General features: G+C 38.8%; 1 protein-coding gene and 1 long non-coding RNA gene across 11 annotated transcripts in view; one reads left to right on the top strand and one right to left on the bottom strand.

Annotated features, from left to right (window-relative positions):
* Positions 1 to 15,279, top strand: part of Mbnl3 (muscleblind like splicing regulator 3) — a 124,616-nt gene that overhangs the window by 23,484 nt on the left and 85,853 nt on the right. The window lies entirely within an intron of this gene.
* On the bottom strand, positions 182 to 13,829 carry LOC131423235 (uncharacterized). 2 transcript variants are annotated; one of them, XR_009224413.1, is made up of 3 exons: positions 13,731 to 13,829; positions 9,881 to 10,050; positions 182 to 2,876 (listed from the first exon to the last, which is right to left on the bottom strand). It is a non-coding gene; the product is annotated as an uncharacterized LOC131423235 (long non-coding RNA). The 2 variants fall into 2 exon arrangements; XR_009224414.1 differs by lacking the exon at positions 182 to 2,876 and adding an exon at positions 9,425 to 9,530.

A 15,279-nucleotide genomic window follows, 5' to 3' on the forward strand; every position in this document is an offset into this window, starting at 1 on the left:
CTTTTGCATATGGGGATTTTCAAGTGCTTTGCATTTTTGACTGTTCACAATATCCTGCCTTATAAATGGGGATAGAATACTATACAAATGGAAATGTTGCTTATATGTGCTTAGGGTATAACCACATGCATTTTCGTCAAACCCATAACTTTTACAGTTAAGATTTGTGGCAGTCACAATGTAATGAGAAACACATATTGTAATTTAGTTAAAAGCATTACCACTACTATAACCAAATACATAGTGCCTTATAAGGTATGCGCTATACAGAGTTTGCTATGTGCAAATTTATATGACACAACGTGATTTACCAGAGGGAGATATTTTCATAGGCTTCATATTAGAATTGAATATTTGTGCTAACATATTTTTGAAAACCTACTATGTACTCAGCACTGAAAAGTCTATTTTGTCCCCTTTTTCATGCAGCACTCCTTACCCTTACCGTCTTGAATTCTGTGTTGGCACTTCTGCCTCATCTGCTTTAAAAAAGTGATATTTCTATTACATCAGATATTTTTGAAAACATGCTCTTCTTACCTCTGCTTAGCATAACAAATATATTTGGACAGCATAATACAATAGGACATCTCTTTTTGTGATTCCAGCTTTAGTTGATACAGTACCATTCCACTTAACAATAATGGTCTTCCTGATTTTTCTAGTGGCATGAATAACCTAGCAAAGAAGTTCCATTTGGAATTAATGCTTCTCTGAGGTTTTAAGTCTCACTTAAGGGTTCCCACCAGATGTGCAAATTGAAAGGTCCTCTCTATTTTATGAACCTTTACAATTGTGAAGAGTTGATTTTCTTGATTTTGGCTTAGCCTTCTGGAAAAAAAAATTAACTTTGAAATTACATTGTAGGATCATATTTTTACTCCCAGGATTTTCATTAATTATATCCATCTTATGTGTCTATTGATTTCAGGCAATAGTATACTTTATCTTTTCATAAAACTGATGAAAAAACCTATTTATTCTCATGTATCCATTTCTCATGTTTATTTCATACCACATTATTCTATTACCCTTAAAAAAATGCAGCCAACCTTTTGTAGATACAGTGATGACTTAATTTGTCTTAGCTTTGGTACCTATGTGCATCATGTTTGTTTGATTATGAGTCTGAAACCCACTCATCTTCTATATCATACCCATTGGTAGGATTTCTATCTATGTGGTTTGCCGCAGTCTGGCTGGGCACAATCAGGAGCCACTTGTCAAAAGAAACTAACTTTATTTTTAGAACCACACACGCCAAACAAAACAGCCTCTCAAGAAAAATCCTCAGAGCCTCAACTGCCACCACTGGCTTTCCACAAGCCTCTCTCTCTCCCACAAGCTTCCCCCCACCTCCCACAATCCTCCTGCTCTTGAGGCCGATTGGCTGGGTCACGTGGGCGGAGCCAAAAAAGTCCCCCAATGAGCAGCTCCGTGGTCTGAAAGGGCAGGGAAACAGCCCAATGAGCATCACCGCAGAGGAGCCAATCAGCTAGATGTTGCTGGGGCCGCTGTGAGCCAATCAGCAGCCAGCAGCTGGAAGTTTGCTGGCAGCTGGAAGTTTGCTGGGGCCCCTTCGGCTGTGGCTCTCAACATCTCCCCCTCTCTGATTAAACAACAAGCATGTGGCTTAGGGACCGTGCCTGCCTTAGGTTGTCCAATAGTACATATGGTCCTTAGGTTGGTACCATTGCAATTGGATCTTACCCGTCACTGACTACCGGTCCAGTATACAGCCACACCTGTGGAGAGGTCTTTGTACCAGCGGGGGGGTGAGGTTCTTTGCCTCACCTCTGTTGGCCCCCAAATTTTAGCTGGACGATCATGACAAGCAGAAGGGAGGAAGATACACCAGGCCAATTGACTGCTCCTTTTGGAAAAATTGTACCACCAATGACATCATCAGCAAAAATACCCCAACACTACCACAAGTCGCTGCACCAACAGATAGTTCACAATGCATACAGGTGAGCTCACAATGTGTCCAGGCAAGTTCTGCAAGCAGTTCAGTGATGGCTATTGTAGAAGCTGTAGATTGGTTTTATCTTTGACTTCACCAGCACTGGGATGAAGATAGGAATTCTGGCAATAATGGCTAAAGCAAAAATTATGTAACATTACAGAAGGCACTAAAAGAAAACAATTTTCTTAACAATTTACATTGTCTTCACCGGCACTGGGATGAAGATAGGAATTCTGGCAATAATGGCTAAAGAAAAAATTATGTAACATTACAGAAGGCACTAAAAGAAAACAATTTTCTTAACAATTTACATTATCTTTAAGAGAATTATTAAATATAATGAAAAGGAAAGGTGAAAGTAAACAAACAGATCTGTTAACCTTCTTTTTTGTTTACATATTAAAACAATCCTCAACAGTTGTTTACCCAATTTAAATTAAACCATATAAATCACGTGAAAAAAAAATATTTGGATCCATTTTATCATGAGCGCTCATCATATATGATATATGGACATACGTACATTCAAACATATAACACAAAACACAAGTGTGCGCACATATAATACATACAACACATAACATTATAGTAAAGGCCTTATAACTTTTTACAGGTGAAATCTCCATTGCAATGTTTAAAAACTCTATAGTCAAAAAATAGAACTGATCAGCAAAACATTAACCTAGGTCTGTATGAGCTCAAAAAACAAAATAGAACTTCATGATATGGCAAAGGGCAATAATAAAATAGATATTGAAAAAAGCATCCTGGTTCTGTTGCAGATGTAAGAATAGCCAAACTGGAGTTTTGGATATCAGTTGTTATGGATTTGAGCCAAATCATCTTCTTTTTGGTCTGTAGAAATGGCTTTAGTTAATCTTTCTGGAATCCAAATCGGCTGCTGTTCTCCCTGTGGAAACACATAAACAGACCCCGGACTCCAGACAATCACTGGGTCAGGACCTTGGTTAATCTCTCTGTAATCCAAATCGGCTGCTATTCTCCCTGTGGAAACACACAAACAGACCCCCGACTCCAGACAATTACTGGGTCAGGACCTTTCCATTGTCCTGTTAGAATATCCTTCCAAAGTACCTTGGGCTTATGCACATTTTTTGGACACATATGCGTTTCCGCAGCACTAAGTCCTGATGAATCCAAATTTAAAAAGTTTAGAGTAAAAAGGGTTATTTTAAGTTTATCTTTGGGGAATATATACCCCTTCCCAATTCCTTCTTTTTGCTTTAATAAGTACATTTTAATAGTTTGATGAGCTCTTTCAACTATGCCTTGTCCCTGTGGATTGTATGGGATTCCTGTTATATGAGTAATGCCAAATGTTGAGCAAAATTGTTTAAAAGAGGTAGAAGTATAACCAGGGGCATTATCTGTTTTTAACTGTTTTGGAACACCCACAGTGGCAAAATTTTGTAAGCAATGAGCTATAACATCTTTAGTTTTTTCTCCGGCATGAAGGGAGCCCATCAAAAATCCAGAAGAAGTATCAACTGTAACATGCAAATGTTTTAATTTTCCAAATTCTGGTAAGTGTGTGACGTCCATCTGCCAAATATGGTTAGGTATCAATCCTCTAGGATTGACTCCAAGATTAACTTGTGGTAAAAAGGTCACACAATTTTGACATTGTTTTATTATTTGTCTAGCTTGTTCCTTAGTTATTTTAAAATGCTTTTGTAAAGTATTAGCATTGACATGGAACTTTTTATGAAAATTTATAGCTTCTTCTAGTGTAGAGAAAATATGTATGTCATGTGTAGTTTTATCTGCTAAATCATTGCCCAAACTAAGGGCTCCAGGCAATCCTGTATGTGCCCTGATATGTCCAATAAAGAATGGATCTTTTCTGTCCCAGATTAGACTTTGTATAGTGGAAAGCAAAGAGAAAACAGTAGAAGAAGGGGAAATCCTACCAGCATCTTCAAGAGATACTATAGCATTAACTACATACTGACTATCAGAAAATAAATTAAATACAGAATCTTTAAACATCACAAAAGCTTATAAAACTGCATTAAGCTCTACCTTTTGAGCTGATTGTTTGGGTACTAAAAATGTAAAAGTTTGATCAGGGGTAACTACTGCTGCTGTACTATTATTTGACCCATCAGTGAATATATTTGGAGCATTCATGATAGGTGTTTTTCTTGTCATTTTTTGGAAAAATTACAGGATGCAATGACCAAAAAGACAATAAAGGATTAGATGGTAAGTGTTTATCAAATGAAACATTAGATTTGCACATGATTATTGCCCAAGTATTTAACTCATTAGCTAACTCATCAATTTGATTCATAGTATATGGAGTAATAATTTTATTGGGAGAAATTCCAAACACTCCCTTTGCTGCTTTTATTCCTTTGAGTATTAATTGTCCTACAGCCTCAGGATACCTAGTAAGAATAGTGTTAGGAGAATAAGATAAATGTATCCATAATAATGGACCTTCTTGCCAAAATACTCCTGTAGGAATATTTTTTGTTGGTAGTACAATAAATAATAAAGGCAAACTTATATCAATTCTATCCAAATGCATATTTTCCATATATGTTTCAATGATTTTTAATGCCTTTCTTGCTTCAGGCGTTAACATTCAGGGTGAATTTGAATCTGATGGACCTTTTAGGATATCAAATAAAGGTCCCAACTCTCCTGTTGGTATACCTAAATAAGGCCTTATCCAATTTATGTCTCCTAATAACTTTTGAAAGTCATTAAGTGATTTGAGTTGATCTACTCGTATTTGAATTTTTGGTGGACGGACCATGGTTGAGGATAATAGAACTCCTAAATAATTAATTGGAAAATTTAATTGTACTTTATCTGTTGCTATCTCTAGATTATAATTTTTTAATAAGTTTGTAAGTGTGGCATAACATTCTAGCAATGTGTTTTTATCTTTGTGTGCTAATAATACATCATCCATATAGTGAAATATTTGTAGTTCAGGATTTTGATTTCTAAGTGGCTGGATTACTTTGTTAACATAAATTTGACACATAGTTGGGCTGTTAGCCATCCCTTGAGGGAGTACTTTCCATTCATATCTCTGATCAGGACCTTCATGATTCAGTGCAGGGATAGTAAATGCAAAACGTGGACTATCCTCAGGATGAATTGGAATTGAAAAAAAAAAAAACAATCTTTAATATCTATAACTAAAACATACCAGGTTTTTGGCAAAGCAGACAATTGAGGAATCCCTGATTGAGCAGGTCCCATAATAACCATCTCATTATTAATGGCTCTTAAATCTTGCAATAATCTCCATTTACCAGATTTCTTTTTGATGACAAAAATGGGAGTATTATGGGGAGATACAGAAGGTTGTATATGTCCTTCCGCTAATTGTTGTTTGACCAGGTCATGGGCTGCTTGTATCTTTTCTTTAGTCAGTGGCCACTGAGGAACCCATACTGGTCTTTCTGATTTCCAAGTAATTTTTATTGTCTCAGTGGCCCTTTCTGAAAATCCAACCCATGTCTGTCTGTTCCTTGATCTATTTGTATTGGTGCTGCTATACCTTGTTCTTGTTTTTCTAATCTTTTTCCTTTCCTAAAACCTTGTCTAGTCATAATAGTGGGTGCATTTTAGTTGATGTTATTTGTTAATGTCAAACCTAATTGATCTAGGACATCTCGTCCCCATAAATTTACGGGAAGATGATCCAATACATATGGCTGTATAATTCCTTCACATCCTTCAGGATCCTTCCAATCTAATACCATTGCACTTCTATGGGGATTAGTTGCCACTCCTAGGCCTCGAAGCGTTTGAGTGGCTTGTTGTAATGGCCAATGTTTTGGCCATTCTTGACGAGATATGATGCTAAGGTCTGCACCTGTATCCAGTAGCCCATTAAATTCATGTCCTTGAATATTTAGTTTTAGCATGGGGCGAGAATCTAAATTTAAAGAAAGCATAGCCCAATCTACACCTGTGGAGCCTAATCCCTTGGAACCTCTTTCTACAGTACGACTGGAAAATTTATCATGTAGGCTGGGTATTATTAGTAACTGTGTTATTCTATCTCCTGGTGAAATTACTGATATACCCTTTGGAGAACTGGCTATAATTTTTATTTCACCTTCATAATCGGGATCAATTACCCCAGGACTTATCATAAGTCCTTTTAGAGTAGAAGAGCTGCGTCCCAATAATAAGCCTACTGTTCCTTTGGGAAGAGGTCCTTTCACCCCTGTGGGAATGATTTGAACTCCCATCTCTGGAGTTAGTACTGCTCTGGCGGAGGCGCAGATGTCCAACCCTGCGCTCCCTCTGGTTTGTCTGATGAGGGATCTGATGGACAATGTGTCCTGGGCACTACCCTGATGGGGTTGCTGGGTTCCTCCAGTGCTCCGTATATTTGTGGTTTTGGGCCCCGGAGCATTGGGCCCCCCTGTATAATAATGGACCTTCTCTTCTCTAGATGTTGAGAGCCACAGCCGAAGGGGCCCCAGCAAACTTCCAGCTGCCAGCAAACTTCCAGCTGCTGGCTGCTGATTGGCTCACAGCGGCCCCAGCAACATCTAGCTGATTGGCTCCTCTGCGGTGATGCTCATTGGGCTGTTTCCCTGCCCTTTCAGACCACGGAGCTGCTCATTGGGGGACTTTTTTGGCTCCGCCCACATGACCCAGCCAATCGGCCTCAAGAGCAGGAGGATTGTGGGAGGTGGGGAGAAGCTTGTGGGAGAGAGAGAGGCTTGTGGAAAGCCGGTGGTGGCAGTTGAGGCTCTGAGGATTTTTCCTGACAGGCTGTTTTGTTTGGTGTGTGTGGTTCTAAAAATAAAGTTAGTTTCTTTTGACAAGTGGCTCCTGATTGTGCCCAGCCAGACTGCAGCATTTGGTGGCTCGCACGGGGAGCGACTGAGGGTAAGTGAAACTGCTCGCCCCTGAGGGCAGGGCGAGAGGATGGGTAGCCATTTTAAGATTCCTCTTTTATTTTGCTTCACTTTTGTTTTAAGTTGCCTGTCCCTGGAGATGAGTGAGACGGAAGAAAAACCGCTCACATCTGAGGAAAAACTATTTACATCTGAGGAACAGATAGGGAGAAAGGACGGATGCACATGTCAGGAGGATAGAAAGGCTATAATGACTTTTTGTTGTTCCCTTTTTATTTCATTCTGTCTCGGTTTTGTTTGGCGTCATCTTGTTGGGTTGTATTATATAGAAATACGGGATCAAAAATTAGTAAAAAACAAACTGAAAGAGTGTTAAGTAAATTGTTAGAGGAAGGAGGCATCTCAGTAAAATCAAGAACAGTCAGGGCATACGTTGATACAATACAAAAATGTAGCCCATGGCTTTTTAAGGAGGAGTTGTTAAATATATCACAATGGAACCATCATGGTGAAGATTTAAAAAGAATAGAAAAGAAAAGCCCAGGGACTCTGCCAGTTGGCACATTGCCATTGTGGACATTCGTATCTTGTTTGCTTAGTCCAAAGCCTTCAGTTCAGACAATGGTAGAGGAAGGAGAAGACATATTGATTCAAGTAAAAGAGAAGGTCTCTCAAGTTAGTCAGAGGAAAAGATTCAAGTAAAAGAGAAGGCCTCTCAAGCTAGTCAGACAGAGAAAGAAAGTGTAAAACAGAAAAAGCCATCAGGGGGAAAGTTACAACAGGAGACTGCTACTAACACCTTTCTATCACCAGAGGGTGTAAGTGTCCAACCAACAGCACCACCTCTACAGGAGACTGCTACTAACACCTTTCTATCACCAGAGGATGTAAGTGTCCAACTAACAAGGCCACCTCCATATGCTGGGAGGTCCCCAACCCCCGCAGTTGATAGTTGGGATCCTGAGACAAGATCTCAAATATTAACATGCCCTGTATTTGAGGCAGGAGGGCAGCGATTTTACCATGTTTTAAATTTCAAAACAGTGAAGCAGCTAAAAGAGGCTGTAACAACCTATGGTCCTTAAGCACCCTTCACTGTAAGCATGGTCGAATCCATTAACAACTTGAACATGACGCCAGCAGATTGGGCTAATATGTGTAAAGCTGTGCTAAATGGAGGACAATACCTGTTATGGAAGGTTGCCAATGAGGAATTTTGCAAGGAGACGGCTAGGCAAAATGCCGCAGTCTGGCTGGGCACAATCAGGAGCCACTTGTCAAAAGAAACTAACTTTATTTTTAGAACCACACACACCAAACAAAACAGCCTGTCAGGAAAAATCCTCAGAGCCTCAACTGCCACCACCGGCTTTCCACAAGCCTCTCTCTCTCCCACAAGCTTCTCCCCACCTCCCACAATCCTCCTGCTCTTGAGGCCAATTGGCTGGGTCACGTGGGCAGAGCCAAAAAAGTCCCCCAATGAGCAGCTCCGTGGTCTGAAAGGGCAGGGAAACAGCCCAATGAGCATCACCGCAGAGGAGCCAATCAGCTAGATGTTGCTGGGGCCGCTGTGAGCCAATCAGCAGCCGGCAGCTGGAAGTTTGCTGGCAGCTGGAAGTTTGCTGGGGCCCCTTCGGCTGTGGCTCTCAACAGTGGTTGATTCAGCTGTAGTGATCTATATGAATATTTATGTGAATGTATTTCTATATTTGGATATTTAGTACTGGGGATTGAACCCACGGGCTTTTTACCAATGAACTACATCCCCAGCTATTTTTAAAGTTGCTTAGACCCTCTCTAAGTTGTTGAGACTGGCCTCAAACATGAGGGCCTCCTGCCTCAGCCTGCTGAGACACTGGGATTACAGGTGTCTGGTTGAATATATTTTAAATACCACAAAATGAGAAAGAGGAATTGTAAAAGCATTACTTTAGTTATTTGTTGACATTTTGTAGGATGCATATCTCTTCCATTTTTGTGTAGTGTGCTGGGGATCAAACCTAAAGCACTGACCTACACTGCCAGCCCACATATTTATTTTTAATTATAATTGTTTTGTTTATTTATTTATTTAATTTATATATGACAGCAGAATGCATTACAATTCTTATTACATATATAGAGCTCAATTTTTCATGTCTCTGGTTATAGACATAGTATACTCACACCAATTTGTGTCTTCATACATGTACTTTGGATAATAATGATCATCACATTTAACCATCATTAATTACCCCATGCCCCCTCCTACATCATACCTATACATAATAATGGGGTTCACATTGACATATTTGTAAATGCATATAGCATAGTTTTCTCCATTCCACTCTCTAGTACTATCTCCTTCTCTTCCCTCCTCCCCATGTGTTTATTTTTTTAATTAATTAATTTATTTATATATGACAACAGAATGCATTTCAATTTATATTACACACATAGAGCACAATTTTTTATGTCTCTGGTTGTACACAAAGTACAGTCACACCATTTGTGTCTTAAGGTAATGATGTCCATCTCATTTGACTGTCTTTCTCATGCCCCCTCCCTTCCCCTCCCTCCCCTTTGCCTATCTAACGTTTCCTCCCATGCTCCCCCCATCCCCATTGTGGATCAAAATCCTCATATCAGAGAAGACATTTGGCATTTGTTTTTTTGGGATTGGCTTACTTCACTTAGCATAATATTCTCCAATTTCATCCATTTACCTGCAAATGATATAATTTTATTCTCTTTTAATGCAGAGTAATATTCCATTGTGTAATATACCACATTTTCTTTATCCATTCATCTACTGAAGGACATCTAGGTTGGTTGCACAATTTAGCTAATGTGAATTGAGCTACTATAAACATTGATGTGTCTGTGTCCCTGTAGTATTCTGTTTTTAAGTCCTTTGGGTATAAACCAAGGAGTGGGATAGCTGGGTCAAATGGTGGTTCCATTCCCAGTTTTCCAAGGAATCTCCAAACTGCTTTCCATATTGGCTGCACTAATTTGCAGTCCCACCAACAATGTATGAGTGTACCTTTTTCCCCACATCCTCACCAACACTTACTGTTGTTTGTGTTCTTAATAGCTGCCATTCTGACTGGCGTGAGATGAAATCTTAGAGTAGTTTTGATTTGCATTTCTCTAAGTACTAAAAATGTTGAACATTTTTTCATATTTGTTGATTGATTGTATATCCTCTTCTGAGAAGTGTCTGTTCAGTTCCTTGGCCCGCACCTAATGGAAGAAAAAGTAGGCCCAAATCTCCATCATGCTAGATTAGGCCCCAACTTCCTTATTAAGATTCCTATAGAGCAAGAATTAAAATCAAGGATCAATAAATGGGATGTATTCAAACTAAAAACCTTCTTCTCAGCAAAAGAAACAATCAGTGAGGTGAATAGAGAGCCTACAGAATGGGAGCAAATTTTTACCACATGCACATCAGATAAAGCATAAATCTCTAGGATCTATAAAGATCTCAAAAATCTTAACACCAAAAAAACCAAATGACCCAACCAATAAATGGACCATATGTTTATTTTTAAATTGCCTTTTTAAAGAATTTTATCTGGGCTGCTTATTTTTAACTAGCTGCTAGGCTTGAAATTCTATTTTCTGCCGTTAGGTAGTGGCTGATTGTGAATTGTAATCATTTGAGCAGCTGGATTATCAATAAGACTACATTTATACTGCACAACTGAATCAGGTTTATTTTTCTATGAAAATTTGTCATTAAAATAGTCAATAAAAATATATAATCAGTTATCAATGACAAACTGACAATTTTAATAATATTTAAATGTTTAAATAAATATTAAAATTTTAATAATATTTAAATACTCATTAATTATATTTCTCCTACCAAACATTAAATGATATTAACCATCTCATGTACTTTCTCTGGTTCTTCCTTTAAGGAAAACTTTGCTCTTCCTTTCTCTTCAAATATTTTGTGTATTAAGAATCCCTGGAGATAACAGGAACATACCTCAATATTGTAAAAGCAATCTATGCTAAGCCTCAGGCTAGCATTATTCTGAATGGAGAAAAACTGAAGGCATTCCCTCTAAAATCTGGAACAAGACAGGGATGCCCTCTCTCTCCACTTCTCTTCAACATAGTTCTCGAAACACTGGCCAGAGCAATTAGACGGACGAAAGAAATTAAAGGCATAAAAATAGGAAAAGAAGAAATTAAATTATCACTATTTGCAGATGATATGATTCTATATCTAGCAGACCCAAAAGGCTCTACAAAGAAACTATTAGAGCTAATAAATGAATTCAGCAAAGTGGCAGGATTTAAAATCAACACACATAAATCAAAGGCATTCCTGTATATCAGCGACAAATCCTCTGAAATGGAAATGAGGACAACCACTCCATTCAAAATATCTTCAAAAAAAATAAAATACTTGGGAATCAACCTAACAAAAGAGGTGAAAGACTTATACAATGAAAACTACAGAACCCTAAAGAGAGAAATAGAAGAAGATCTTAGAAGATGGAAAAATATACCCTGTTCATGGATAGGCAGAACTAACATCATCAAAATGGCGATATTACCAAAAGTTCTCTATAGGTTTAATGCAATGCCAATCAAAATCCCAATGGCATTTCTTGTAGAAATAGAGAAAGCAATCATGAAATTCATATGGAAAAATAAAAGACCCAGAATAGCAAAAACAATGCTAAGCAAGAAGTGTGAATCAGGCGGTATAGCGATACCAGACTTCAAACTATACTACAGAGCAATAGTAACAAAAACAGCATGGTACTGGTACCAAAACAGGCGTGTGGACCAATGGTACAGAATAGAGGACACAGAAACCAATCCACAAAACTACAACTATCTTATATTTGATAAAGGGGCTAAAAGCATGCAATGGAGGAAGGATAGCATCTTCAACAAATGGTGCTGGGAAAACTGGAAATCCATATGCAACAAAATGAAACTGAATCCCTTTCTCTCGCCATGCACAAAAGTGAATTCAAAATGGATCAAGGAACTTGATATCAAATCAGAGACGCGCCGTCTGATAGAAGAAAAAGTTGGCTACGATCTACAGTCGGTGGGGTCGGGCTCCAAATTCCTCAATAGGACACCCATAGCACAAAAGTTAATAACTAGAATCAACAAATGGGACTTACTCAAACTAAAAAGTTTTTTCTCAGCAAAAGATACAATAAGAGAGGTAAATAGAGAGCCTACATCCTGGGAACAAATCTTTACTCCTCACACTTCAGATAGAGCCCTAATATCCAGAGTATACAAAGAACTCAAAAAATTAGACAATAAGAGAACAAACAACCCAATCAACAAATGGGCCAAGGACCTGAACAGACACTTCACAGAGGAGGACATACAGTCAATCAACAAGTACATGAAAAAATGCTCAACATCTCTAGCTGTCAGAGAAATGCAAATCAAAACCACCCTAAGATACCATCTCACTCCAGTAAGATTGGCAGCCATTAGGAAGTCAAACAACAACAAGTGCTGGCGAGGATGTGGGGAAAAGGGTACACTTGTACATTGCTGGTGGGACTGCAGATTGGTGCGGCCAATTTGGAAAGCAGTATGGAGATTTCTTGGAAAGCTGGGAATGGAGCCACCATTTGACCCAGCTATTCCCCTTCTTGGTCTATTCCCTAAAGACCTAAAAAGAGCATGCTACAGGGACACTGCTACATCGATGTTCATAGCAGCACAGTTCACAATAGCAAGACTGTGGAACCAACCTAGATGCCCTTCAATAGACGAATGGATAAAAAAAATGTGGCATTTATACACAATGGAGTATTACTCTGCATTAAAAAATGACAAAATCATAGAATTTACAGGGAAATGGATGGCATTAGAGCAGATTATGCTAAGTGAAGCTAGCCAATCCCTAAAAAACAAATGCCAAATGTCTTCTTTGATATAAGGAAAGTAACTAAGAACAGAGTAGGGACGAAGAACAGGAGAAGAAGATTAACATTTAACAGGGATGAGAGGTGGGAGGGAAAGGGAGAGAGAAGGTAAATTGCACGGTAATGGAAGGAGACCCTCAGGGTTATACAGTGGAGGGGGTAGAGAGAGAGGAGGGGAGGGGAGGGGAGAGGTGGGGAGGGGGGAGGGTGGATGATGGGAAAGGCAGCGGAGCACAACAGACACTAGTATGGCAATTTGTAAATCAATGGATGTGTAACTGATGTGAATCTGCAATCTGTGTATGGGGTGAAGGTGGGAGTTCATAACCCACTAGAATCAAAGTGTGGAATATGATATGTCAAGAAATTTGTAATGTTTTGAACAACCCACAATAAAAAATTAAAAAAAAAAAAAAAAAAAAAAAAAAAAAAAAAAAAAAAGAATCCCTGGACCATATGCCTATGTATGGTTTTGTGAAGGTTTTTTGCCTGGAGCTTTCTCTTCTACTGCCCTATTTAGTTATTTTGCTACCAGTTCTTTTTGAGGGAGGGGTACCAACAATTGAACTCAGGGACACTTGACCACTGAGCCACATCCCCAGCCCTATTTTGTATTTTATTTAGAGACAGGGTCTCACTGAGTTGCTTAGGGCCTCACTTTTGCTGAGGCTGGTTTTGAACTTGCAATCCTCCTGCCTCAGCTTCCCGAGCCACTGGGATTACAGGTGTGCACCACAGTACCTGACTTGCTACCAATTCTAATTGCCCTACATGAGTAAAGTCTAATTTCTTTGGGTTTCACATGAAGTGTTAGTCCCTGACACTGTTTATATAGGAAAGAACTGTAAGGTATATCAGTGCAATGTATCAATAGGTTTGGCTCCTTTTTAGCCAACAGACTTAAGATTCCACCTTCACACAACAACAACACACAGATATCCCAAGTACACCCTCCACCTGCCCCACCCCCACTGGTTTCTGCAAGTGTAATGTACATACCTAGACATGTAGCTGTGTCTTTCCTTGTCTCCGGAAAATCCTGTAGTGGTTTCTCTTCTACCAGCTAGCTGCCAGCTTCTGTCACTCATACTAACTTCGGCTTTCTTTTGGACTTTGATCCTTGGTTGCTATAAAAGCTAATTTGCATCAAATACTAAAGATTATTAACTTCCTTAGCAGATTTCCTGCAGTTTTATAGTTTGTTTTGGAAAAGGAGGCCATTACTTTATTTCTTCTGAAAATTTGAAAGCGTTTATAACTTCTCATTCAAATAAATAGAATGCTTTCAAAGCAAAGACAGTGGTTTTGGTTTTTATGACCATACATATTCTCATGCCATGAAAATCAAGAGTTTAACTGCAAAGGGAAAGAAGAAAGAGATGGAAAGGGAGGAAGAAAGAAGGATGAGGAGAGGGATTAAGATTGGGAAGGGGATTGAGATTGAGATTAAAACTTTCTCCAAGGTTTAGAGCAAAGTATTTAGCTCTGATTATCAGAATTGGGCTCTTGTGCTGGCTCTGTCACTAACTCTTTTTGTCATTGTGACCAAGCCATTTATCCTCTGTACTCCTGTCCTCTCTTCTGAGGAGCGAGGGAGCTGGTCTGTAGATCATCACTGTTGACATTGAGTCTGTGACTCAGGTTTGCATATCAAAGCAAAAATGTGGGAGAATACATCTTAGCTTCAGGTCTGTTTGTGTTCATAACTGAATAGCTCCACTGCTAATAAAAAGCCTAGATCCTTATGCATAATAAAAGTGTGTGGGTCAATCTTTTTCTTGTTCATTCCTGCATTTTCTAGATCTGCTGCTGTCAATGCAGCACTTTGCATTTGGGAGATCTTGGTAGATATAACACTGTTGTATCTTGATATAACACATTTATGATAAAAGAAAACAAGAACCCTATAGAGATTATTTCTTTTGTTTGCATAGATACAGTCATTGTAATTTACAAGAAATATAACCTTTGTGGAAGAGAGTACTCTGAGATGGCATAGGTTGGCATTTTGTAATTCTAGGAGTTCTTGGTTATTAAACAGACGAGATTCAGAGCTTAATCAATCATGTCATCTCTAATAGTTTTAGGGTGTGAGATTATCTCCCAACCAGAGTATAAGCTTATTGATGGAAGAGGCTGTCTTGTGTACATTTGTGTCATCCGAAGGCAGGGCTATGCACATACCACACAAGTTACCAATGTGTTTCCTCTCTGATATTATAATAAAAATTAGGGGCTGGGGTTGTGGCTCAGTGGTAGAGTGCTTGCCTAGCAACATGAGGCACTGGGTTCCATCCTCAGCACCACATAAAAATAAATAAATAAAATAAAGGTATTGTATCCAACTACAACTAAAGAATAAACAAACAGATAAATAAATAAATAAATAAATGAAGGGACTGGTAGAGCACTTGCCTGGCATGTGCAAGGCTCTGGGTTCTATCCCCAGCACCACAAAAATAAGTAAAATAAAAAGTTACAGACTCGTGGTATCTTAGCCTTGTGTGGTGGTTTTGAGATTTCTGGTCCATATTGCTATCCAATGTGA

The sequence above is a fragment of the Marmota monax genome, unplaced genomic scaffold, assembly GCF_021218885.2.
Source record: "Marmota monax isolate L192 unplaced genomic scaffold, Marmota_monax_Labrador192_F-V1.1 WCK01_AAM20220418_F8-fsc00054, whole genome shotgun sequence".
Classification (NCBI taxonomy): Eukaryota; Metazoa; Chordata; class Mammalia; order Rodentia; family Sciuridae; genus Marmota; species Marmota monax.